This window comes from Myxine glutinosa, chromosome 13 (genome assembly GCF_964187855.1).
Source record: "Myxine glutinosa chromosome 13, kmMyxGlut1.1, whole genome shotgun sequence".
In the NCBI taxonomy this organism is placed as follows: domain Eukaryota; kingdom Metazoa; phylum Chordata; class Myxini; order Myxiniformes; family Myxinidae; genus Myxine; species Myxine glutinosa.
The window spans coordinates 101,674,180-101,685,255 of record NC_136273.1 but is presented as its reverse complement, the minus strand read 5'-3'; positions in this window follow the sequence as shown (position 1 = coordinate 101,685,255).

Genomic DNA, 11,076 nt, shown 5'->3' with positions numbered 1-11,076 from the left:
AGAATGCACGTCAGGGTGTACGGAGTGTGACACGAATAGTGAGTTGGTGATGGCGCAGGTGCGAGAGGGCACATCGGAGCGCGAGTGTGAAACCGAGTGCGAGCGAGAATGCACGTCGGGGTGTACGGAGTGTGACACGAATAGTGAGTTGGTGATGGCGCAGGTGCGAGAGGGCACATCGGAGCGCGAGTGTGAAACCGAGTGCGAGCGAGAATGCACGTCGGGGTGTACGAAGTGTGACACGGAGAGTAAGGTGGTGGTGGAACGTGTGCGAGAAAGCACACCTGAATTGGTGGTAGCGCGGGTGTGGGAGAGCCCATGTGAGCGCGTTAGTGGGTGGATGCAAGAGTGCACGCCCATGGTGAGTGTTACGGAGGACGTAACGGAGGAGAGGTGTGGACCAAAGTGTGCGCAAGAGTGTGCGCGAGAGGTGTGGGGTGTAACAGGGAGAGCGTCGGTGGAATGTACGGACGGCGTTGGAACGCCGGGTTTTGTGAGGGTGAAAGGGGTAGCGTATGCTTGTAAGCATGCAAGTGAAGCATCGACGGTAACCGGGTTAGCGGTTAGGGCGACGGATAGCCGATGCGAGCACTCGGTGCGAGGGGTGCTTTGTTGGGTGCGAGGCCCGGCGCGGGTCGATGCTGCGTCGCTTCTCTTCGAAGCGTCGTTGCCGATTCGGGCTTGGCCCCGCCCCGCACGGTCGAGTCCGGGCTTTGTCAGGCGAGGCGACCGGTCCGGTTCAAGGGCGAGTGGGAGGAGGCGGAACGGTGCCCCCTCGCGGGGACGGGGTTCCGACCGAGGGAGATTGAGCCATCGGGCCCGGGACCGCAAGGTGCCGCGCCGAGATGGTGCGTGGAGCCTCGGTCCAACCAAACCACCTCCCTTGAACCGAAAGCCGGACGGATTCAACCTGCAGGCGACCAAACCACCCGAATTCATTGCTCGGCGTTACGAACCGAGTTTAATGATGTCACGACGCACCGAGGCTAGGATATAGTGGACTGTGATGATGATAGTAGTGATTTGATGTGAAATTTATAATAGTGGGTAGAATTGGCAGTAAATGGAAAATTTTTGATTTGTGGAATTTGGATGTGCAAAATTGATAGTGGGACCTCCCCGATGTGGAGGGATGGCAAATCCACCATCCCTCACAGTAAGGTGGGGCAAATGCGCTATAGCTTATGGGGTGTATGGCAGTGAAAACTAGCCCGGGTGGGTTAGGATATTGATAGGGCCCTAGAAGATGACATTAGGTAACGTTAAGGTTAGTTAGTGACTGATACCTGTAGTGGGGATGCAGGTAGTTTAGTGTGGTTGATAATGACGTGGGAGCGCAATAGTTTAAAGGGACGACTGGGAAGCGCAAGTTTCAGAGGGGAGTAGTTAGATGAGATGATGCCGTGTATGTGAGAATTGAACAGGTGTGATTGCACAGGTGTGCAACTGAACAGGTGTGTGGAGCAGTGTATGAGTGAGTAATGGTGATGTGTGTTGTGTTGACCAACTGGTCCAGGAAGAGGAGGAGGGTGCAGGTGGCACCAGGTGATTGCACAGGTGTGCAACAACAGGTGTATGTGGCTGTGTGGAATAAATGGAGTATTGGAATGGATGGTCGTGGAGTGAGTATGGTGGAAATTGTGGAGTGGAGTGGATGGTGCGAAGGTGTGAATGGGGGAAGAGTGGACCCCCATCACGGATACCCGGGGCGGGTAGTGTAAGTGTTAGGTAGAGGGTACAGGTAAATTGTGGTTGGATATTGGCATCTGTGGTGCGGGTGAAAGAATGGTCTTTGGATGGGTGCATTAGTGTTGTGGAAATGGCTGGGCGTGTAGCCTGTTAGTGTGTGTAGTTGGTTGGGCGCTCCACCACTGTGAGGATGTCGGCCAGGTGAGGCCGCAGGTGGGCTCTGGGAGCCGGTAGTTGTGGATGGGGCCCGAGGATCCGGAGGACGGACCCGGGTAACCCAGTGCCAGAGGGCACCAAGGGGTGACAGAGCCAGGAGAGGGCCTTCCCCAGTTAGTTAGGTTAGGGTGAGGAGCTAGGTAAGCTCGGGTGGCAACTGCAGTGGTGGAGGTGTGCAGGTGGGTAGACCTGCTGGGAGAGCTACACGTCACAGCCCAGAAATTGTGCGAAGGCACCGGGAGATGAATCGGGGGGAGTGAGACCCCAAATTGAGAAGCACCACAGTTGGGTCAATGGGAATTGGTTTTTAGAACCCATAGTGTAAGTTGGCCAATGGATTGGCAGGGAGAGACCCCGGGTAGTGTAAAGTGTATTAAAGTCCTTTAGAGAATAGATAGGATCTCCAAAAGGATCTGCACTTGCATGGCTGGGTAAGTTTAAATATAAACTATTACTTTTAACTTCAGTTAGTATTTTCATTACATCACACCTACTGAAAATATAAGTAACTGTTGTGTGTATCGCGCATATATACACATGTACGCACGCATTGCTACGCGTGTTTGCTTTCATCGGCCGTGCGGTTGTCAAGTGTCAGAGGGTGAAAGTACCTAGAAGTACTTTCATACCTGGTGTGCTCGTGAGGTACATGTACACATCCGCGAACTGAACATCCGGCCAGGCCGTCGGGTCGTTGATCCACGCACTTGCCGGTAACCGGTACGGACAAATTGCAAGGCCAATTGCCGATAAGTTGGTCTCGTATCTCTCTTTAGCTTCGCTTGGTAGATTGTCAAAATAGTTGTAAGACATGCTGATATAAGTGGCCAGTAGTATGTGACTAAAGTCGTAAGTTAAACCATTGCAGCAACAACAAAATCTAGCACTTTCCAGCGCAAGTCTGCAAACACAAAGCACACACACTGCAAGCGCGCGGCGCGATTGTTTCCATCGCTCTAGGGCACGTGACGCCGTTACTAAGCGGAAGTGACGTCACTCCGCTCCCACCCATTCACTCCGGTTTCTTTCTTGTTTGTTTGTTTGTCCGGGCGATATCTCAGCCATCCTTTGAGCTGGGAAGCTGAAATTTCGGCACAATAGTGAGAAAGTGCTTTGTCAAAAACGGTATTTTTTGTTTTTTGATTAATTACTTCATTATTATCCATTAATTAAGTATTTATTTATTCCCTTTGTCTTCTGGGCATTATCTCAGGCACCTTTTGAGTTAGGAAGCTGATATTTGGACATGACAACGACCAAGTGATTTGGCTGTAAAGGATATTTCTGGGGTATTGATTACTCAATTAATTCTTTAATTATTCAATTAATGGCTTCGTTAATTTTTTTAAGTTACAGATTCGGAAGAAACGGTGGTGGTTGTAGGTATTCTATTGGCCAATTGATTAATTATTTTATGATTATTATTTCTTATTTATTTAATTATTAATCATTTATTTATTTTCTTTCTCAACTGGGCAATATCTCAGGCACCTTTTGAGCTAGAAAAACTGATATTTGGACACGACAGGGACCAAGTGATGTGGCTATAAAGGATATTTTTGATTTATTGATTAATCAATTCATCGATTAATTATTTATCGATTAATCAATTAATTCTTTAATTATTCAATTAATGGCTTAGTTAATTTTTTTAAGTTACAGATTCGGAAGAAACGGTGGTGGTTGTAAATATTCTATTGGCCAATTGATTAATTATTTTATGATTATTATTATTTCTTATTTATTTAATTATTAATCATATATTTATTTTCTTTCTCAACTGGGCAATATCTCAGGCACCTTTTGAGCTAGAAAAACTGATATTTGAACACGACAGGGACCAAGTGATGTGGCTATAAAGGATATTTTTGATTTATTGATTAATCAATTCATCGATTAATTATTTATCGATTAATCAATTAATTATTTAATTTTTTCGATTCATGACTTATTTAATTAATTTTCAAAAAGGTACAGCTTTGGATGAAGCACTTGTGGTTCACCAATTGATTAACAAAATATTTTATGATCATTATTTATTGATTTTAATTATGCAATTAATCAATCAATTATTGTACAGCTCTCCTTCCCAATAGTCTCTATGAGCTGCATGGCAGTATCTCGCTGGAGGATATTTATTTATTTGGCATGGGGGTGGTGTACTTTGAATGTATCTGCATTTGTCTTACTCATTTTCACTCCTCACCTTTACATTCTCTCTCTTTTTTATTGACCCCCGTCGCACCGCGGAGCGAAAGGGGGACTATGGTTTTCTCCTCCGTCCGTGCGGGCGGGTGTGCGTGCGGGCGGGCGTGCATACGTGCGTGCGTGCATGCGTAAGAGAAGGACCGCATTCGAATTTGGTGTGTGGGTGCAACCCATGTCAAAATCCAAGATGGCCGCCGCCATGTATGTCTGATGCCATGTATGTCTGAACCTTGTGAGCGGAATACCTTGAAAAATAAGCGAAGTACCAACTTCTAATCTGGTGTGTGGGTGTATCTAGGCATAAGGAAGAACCCTATTGAAAATTGGGTCGCCACGTCAAAATCCAAGATGGCCGCCGCCATGTATGTCAACCTTGTGAGCGGAATATCTTGAAAAATAAGCGAAATACCAACTTCTAATCTGGTGTGTGGGTGTATCTTGGCATAAGGAAGAACGCTATTGAAAATTGGGTTGCCACGTCAAAATCCAAGATGGCCGCCTCCATGTATGTCTGAACCTTGTGAGTGAAATATCATATCGTAGCATGTTTTCTGCGTCTTCCACTTTGTCAACTCACATCACTTCCCCGACGGGGGACCTAGGCGTAACGCTTGTTTATCTTTCCGCACATTTATTAATGCAGTTATTTATCTAAGGTCTGGCCTCGATGAGGACGGCATCGTCTGTGACTGGAGTCTTCAACATTAAAAAGGTTGCCGTTGAAGATCGCACGGTGTCCGTCATCAAGAATAGTCATCAAGAATAGGTGAGCCATCGCCGGTATCATGAACAAATTCCCAATTCCCACCTTAACCTACAGATGATATTTGCATCAGCGGAGTAGCCACGCTCTCAGCCAATGATGGTAACACGCAGCGTTGTGCTGCATTAAAAGAAGAAGAAGAATGTCCATCTTGTGTGCTTTTTTCCTACTCCCAGTTTGTTCCGTCACATCGCTCTTTCATGAGCCTCGACGTTCTTCACCAAGAGAAACCCTTCAAGCGGTTTTTAATCTTTCAGGAAGATTTACCTGTGGGAAAAGCACCACGAGTCCTGTCTGTCCATGAATGAGATAAAAAGATATTTATTCATGGAAAACGAAAAACAAATACACAAATTATGGTTTAGTAAAAGATGTTTGATTTCCTCTTCCTGTATATTCTACTCGAGTTCCGGGTTCACATTTAGTTCATCATGTGTGTTTCTATCCTATGTGTTGAAGTGAAATCATTCAACAAACAAACATTTCAAAATTGTCTGCAATAGTAACTTTATTTGCCTCAATTTAAATGCGTTCGTTCCATCGACATTGCAATTCAGTAACACCGTTTGGCTTTTTAAACATCTTTTTTTCATCTGAAATAAACATCTTTTTTATTTTTAAAGAATAAAAAATCACTGGTTTTACACAAGGAAAGACGGACGGAGAGATGAGCGCCACGAAGGCGAAAGCCTGTGTTCTGCAAGATGGCGTGGGATTAAAATGGCCGCTCTTCAGATTCAGCCATGACGAACGAAGCGACAAGACGCATGCATCATGGTCCACGGTGGCGAGACCGCCTGCATATCTATACAGAGACGCCCGCCCCAGATTCAGCTTGCAATCTGCATCAGTATTCTGGGTACACGACCGACGGCCTTAGCCATGTCCAAGATGGCGGCCGAACACCAAAGGTACACCAACTATGTGCGGCGCAACGCTTGGACTACTTGCTATGAACTTGCGCCTACCACAATCTCCTACCTTGTTATTGATAAGTTGCTAATCCTACCTTGTGATTGACAAGTGATTGCGATATTGTTCAGGTTGGAACAGGCTTGATCTTTTTTTCAGGATGCTTGACTGGACGAGTTTCCGGCCTGGTTGTTGAAAGCATTTTACTCGCCGCCACCTTGTTTTCTTTGGTGCTCAAAGCAAACTGACTCCCTGCACTCGCAAAGGCCCTTGTAAAGCACAGGAGAAAAAAATAATCCGCGTTTCTTCAATCCATTTCCATTCCCTGCCGAATCCAATGGGTGATGATAGCTCCTGGGCCCGAATTAGCTCAAGTAAGCTAGGCCCTGTGTCTGTTATACCGGGTGCTCCAAAAACACCCGACGATTCCGGAGTACTGCTCGTACATTCAACGCTGCATCATTTTAAACGTGAATTCGGCAAAGAAAAACATGTCAAATTAGTCACATGCAATCATGGAGTGAGTTGTAATTTTGTGATTCAATAACGAGTTCTTTCTGTTATTTAATTTCTCAATATTTTTGCAGAAAATAGTAATTGGCGAATTTTTTTGGACCAACGTGCATATGTCCGTATCAATGTGTGTGTACGTATGTTTGTGTATATGCAAGACATTGTTGTCTGCACCTGAATGGATTTGAGGGTGCAGGAGTAGCAGCTGATACCCGAATCCCATCCAGGTTCCTCCTAATGACTCCATCTTTGCTCTTTACTTATCCAGGTTCCTCCTGATGACTCCATCTTTGCCCTTTGCTTATTCTGGTTCCTCCTCATGACTCCATCTTTGCTCTTTGCTTATCCTGGTTCCTCCTGATGACTCCATCTTTGCTCTTTGCTTATTCTGGTTCCTCCTGATGACTCCATCTTTGCTCTTTACTTATTCTGGTTCCTCCTGATGACTCCATCTTTACTCTTTGCTTATTCTGCTTCCTCCTGATGACTCCATCTTTGCTCTTTGCTTATTCTGGTTCCTGCTGATGACTCCATCTTTGTTCTTTGCTTATTCTGGTTCCTCCTGATGACTCCATCTTTGCTCTTTGCTTATTCTGGTTCCTCCTGATGACTCCATCTTTACTCTTTGCTTATTCTGGTTCCTCCTGATGACTCCATCTTTGCTCTTTGCTTATTCTGGTTCCTCCTGATGACTCCATCTTTACTCTTTGCTTATTCTGGTTCCTCCTGATGACTCCATCTTTGCTCTTTGCTTATTCTGGTTCCTCCTGATGACTCCATCTTTGCTCTTTGTTGATTCCGGTTCCTCCTGATGACTCTATCTTTGCTCTTTGCTTATCCAGGTTTCTCCTGATGACTCCATCTTTGCGCTTTGTTGAATCCGGTTCCTCCTGATGACTCCATCTTTGCTCTTTGCTTATTCTGGTTCCTCCTGATGACTCCATCTTTGCTCTTTGCTTATTCTGGTTCCTCCTGATGACTCCATCTTTGCTCATTCTGGTTCCTCATGATGACTCCATCTTTGCTCTTTGCTTATTCTGGTTCCTCCTGATGACTCCATCTTTGCTCTTTGCTTATTCTGGTTCCGCCTGATTACTCCATCTTTACTCTTTGCTTATGCTGGTTCCTCCTGATGGCTCAATCTTTGCTCTTTGCTTATTCTGGGTCCTCCTGATGACTCCATCTTTGCTCATTCTGGTTCCTAATGATGACTCCATCTTTGCTCTTTGCTTATTCTGGTTCCTCCTGATGACTCCATCTTTGCTCTTTGCTTATTCTGGTTCCTCCTGATGACTCCATCTTTGCTTATTCTGGGTCCTCCTGATGACTCCATCTTTGCTCATTCTGGTTCCTAATGATGACTCCATCTTTGCTCTTTGCTTATTCTGGTTCCTCCTAATGACTCCATCTTTGCTCTTTGCTTATTCTGGTTCCTCCTGATGACTCCATCTTTACTCTTTGCTTATTCTGGTTCCTCCTGATGACTCCATTTTTGCTCTTTGCTTATTCTGGTTCCTCCTGATGACTCCATCTTTACTCTTTGCTTATTCTGGTTCCTCCTGATGGCTCCATCTTTGCTCTTTGCTTATTCTGGTTCCTCCTGATGACTCCATCTTTGCTCTTTGTTTATTCTGGTTCCTCCTGATCACTCCATCTTTGCTCTTTGCTTATTCTGGTTCCTCCTGATGACTCCATCTTTGCTCTTTGCTTATTCTGGTTCCTCCTGATGACTCCATCTTTGCTCTTTGCTTATCCTGGTTCCTCCTGATGACTCCATCTTTGCTCTTTGCTTGTCCTGGTTCCTCCTGATGACTCCATCTTTGCTCTTTGCTTATTCTGGTTCCTCCTGATGACTCCATCTTTGCTTATTCTGGTTCCTCCTGATGACTCCATCTTTACTTATTCTGGTTCCTCCTGATGACTCCATCTTTGCTTATTCTGGTTCCTCCTGATGACTCCATCTTTGCTTATTCTGGTTCCTCCTGATGACTCCATCTTTGCTCTTTGCTTATTCTGGTTCCTCCTGATGACTCCATCTTTGCTCTTTGCTTATTCTGGTTCCTCCTGATGACTCCATCTTTGCTCTTTGCTTATTTGGGTTCCTCCTGATGACTGCATCTTTGCTCTTTGCTTATCCGGGTTCCTCATGGCGACCCCGATGCAGTATTTGGTTTTTCCATTTGATTGTGTGTTCATGAGAATGTAGCTTTAAAATGTGGCCTTGAACACTGTGACTTCCAGACTGTTGTTAGTTTTTGAAAGATCTCTCTTCGGATTATCAAACTCAGTTTGGTTGAGGAGTTCTCCTTTCTGGTTCTTTGTAATCAATTCAATCCAATATCACTGACGGGGTGCAATGTATGAAACAGGAAGTAGACCTAGTCAAAAGTATTTTTTTTGTCTTGCTGATGAAACGTAAGTGCAGGAACCCATATCAAACCTTGAAGGTTTAAAATTCAGGTGTGAATAGTGAGTGGACCATAGACAGTGTTGATATTAACAACATTGGATATATCTCCATCTCTCTTTCTCTTCATCTGATTGAATGGACCTCAGACACATTTGAAGCTTGTGGACCTCCTGCTCGCAAAGGTTCTGAGATTAAATGGTCAAAATGTTGATGATTAATGGACTCCAGATGATGATGTGAAAGGGACATTGATTCGGTCACTAAGAAAATTACGAGGAAAGGCCAAATCATCACTTTCAGGATTTACTGACGACTGTTTGGTGAATGGACGGTTGTTGTTTGGATTGCCTGTCTTGATTGTGGAAGTTGTTGTTGTAGAAGTTGTGTAAGGTGCAGTATGAGTGGTTGTTATCACCACGATTTAAAAAAAAAAAAAAACGGGAGGATATTGTAATCAGTTCTGTCTGTCTCTGTCTGTCTGTCTGTCTCTGTCTGTCTCTATCTGTCTGTCTTTCTGTCACTGTCTGTCACACCATCTCCTCCTAAATGGTTGTGCAGAACTCGGTAGTTGTTGATCTATCACCACATGGAAAGAAGGTGCGAGAGCAGTAAGATTTTGGCCCCGCCCCCTGGGCCAGGGTCAAAAGGTGAAATAACATAAATGCAATTACGGGCACATTTTGAAACATTTTAAAAATTAAACTTTGAATATGCCATCAGCATTGGGGGTTAAATACGTAACGATTGTTGGGATTTGACCCCGGGTTCATGCCGCAAATGGTGGGAACTTGGGGTCACGAGGGTCAAAAAGGGGGAAAAATAGCTAAAAGTTTGACATTGGGTCATTCCTGGCAGAACTTTTTGCCATCTTTCAACTTTGCGTTAGATGGGAAGCGTGGGAATTTTCAATGGTGCGCCATCGACTTCGTTCTAGTTTAAATTTGTTTCTATTTGCAAAAACCTTACATCAAAGTGGAGTAAGGTAGAAGGAAGGATTCCTTTAGATTTCTCTTCCTCTTCCTGATCGATGACAATGGAGGTCGTGTTCCCACCGTTTGGAGGGTTTCTCAGCATGGGGGGGGGGGGGGGGGGTATGAAACCTTGGTGGTGAATGGTGCTGATCCGATTACCTGGATGACCCTTGAAGTAAGAAACACCTGAAGCAATTTCTCAGATCTTCAGTCTATCATTTCATTTTGATTCCCTTTGTTGTCATGATACTTTACATCTACAAACCTGCCCATAAGATTTGTTTGCACTCGTTTTGTATCATCCATAATGAGGACATTAAGTTCAAATGGTTGTTGCTATCAAACCCACATATTCATGTTGTAATACAAACCCACCTACTAATTGCACATTGCTCATTTTGGTGATACTTTGTATTGGCTTTTACCGTTTTCTTCCTTTTTTCTGACATTGATATATATATATATATATATATATACATATATATATATATATATATATATATATATATATATATATATATATATATATATATATATATATATATATATATATATATATTACATACACACATGCTTTGATGTGCATGAAGATGTCTGTCCATAACCATTGATGTTTTGCAGTGGGGTAGATGCTCCTTCTCCATACTCTGCTTCCCTTGGGTATAGAATGCAAACATTCGTTTAGTAATGGAGGAGTTGAGTTGCAGTTTGCTTTGAAGTAATCAATATTAAGTGATAACGCAACATGAACAAATGCTATGATACTTGATTTGTTACCATGGTGGTTGAAGGTGAGTAGCAAGGGACAGCCCGTTGAGCCGAACATCATTTTGCTCAGAAATAATTGACCATCACTTTTTGTGAGCTTGGTTACAGTAGACTACAACACCCTCACACTCCCCAAGAAGCTGAAAATTAGCAACGATGTCATTGCAAATCAAACTTCAAAGCATATATAACTTATTTCGACCTTGTACTTATGTGACCTTCACTGGAACTAGGAATTAACTGCCTGGTTTTTGGCTTTACTCCAGTTCGTTTGAGCATCACGGTTCTGCTCAATGACTGATAAGATGCAAAATTAGCTCAACTATCTGGTTCGTCTTGTTAACCTTAGCCCGGATAATGTTTCATCAACGAAACCGTCACTGTTTATGGGTAGTTACGCATAGAAAAGAAATATGTTGCATTTAAAGCAATTGACAGCATTCTCTGCCTTACAAAACACTAAGCACTACATGTGTGAATCGTCGTACAGAGAGCGACACCACCTCTAGCACATGGCATCAGAAGGAGCTTGCCCTGCGTATCACCCTGCGTTTACTGCCTCCCAACTTGGCTGTGTATGTGCAGGCAATCGGACAGCCAGAAGGCCTTAACAGCACCAGTTCATC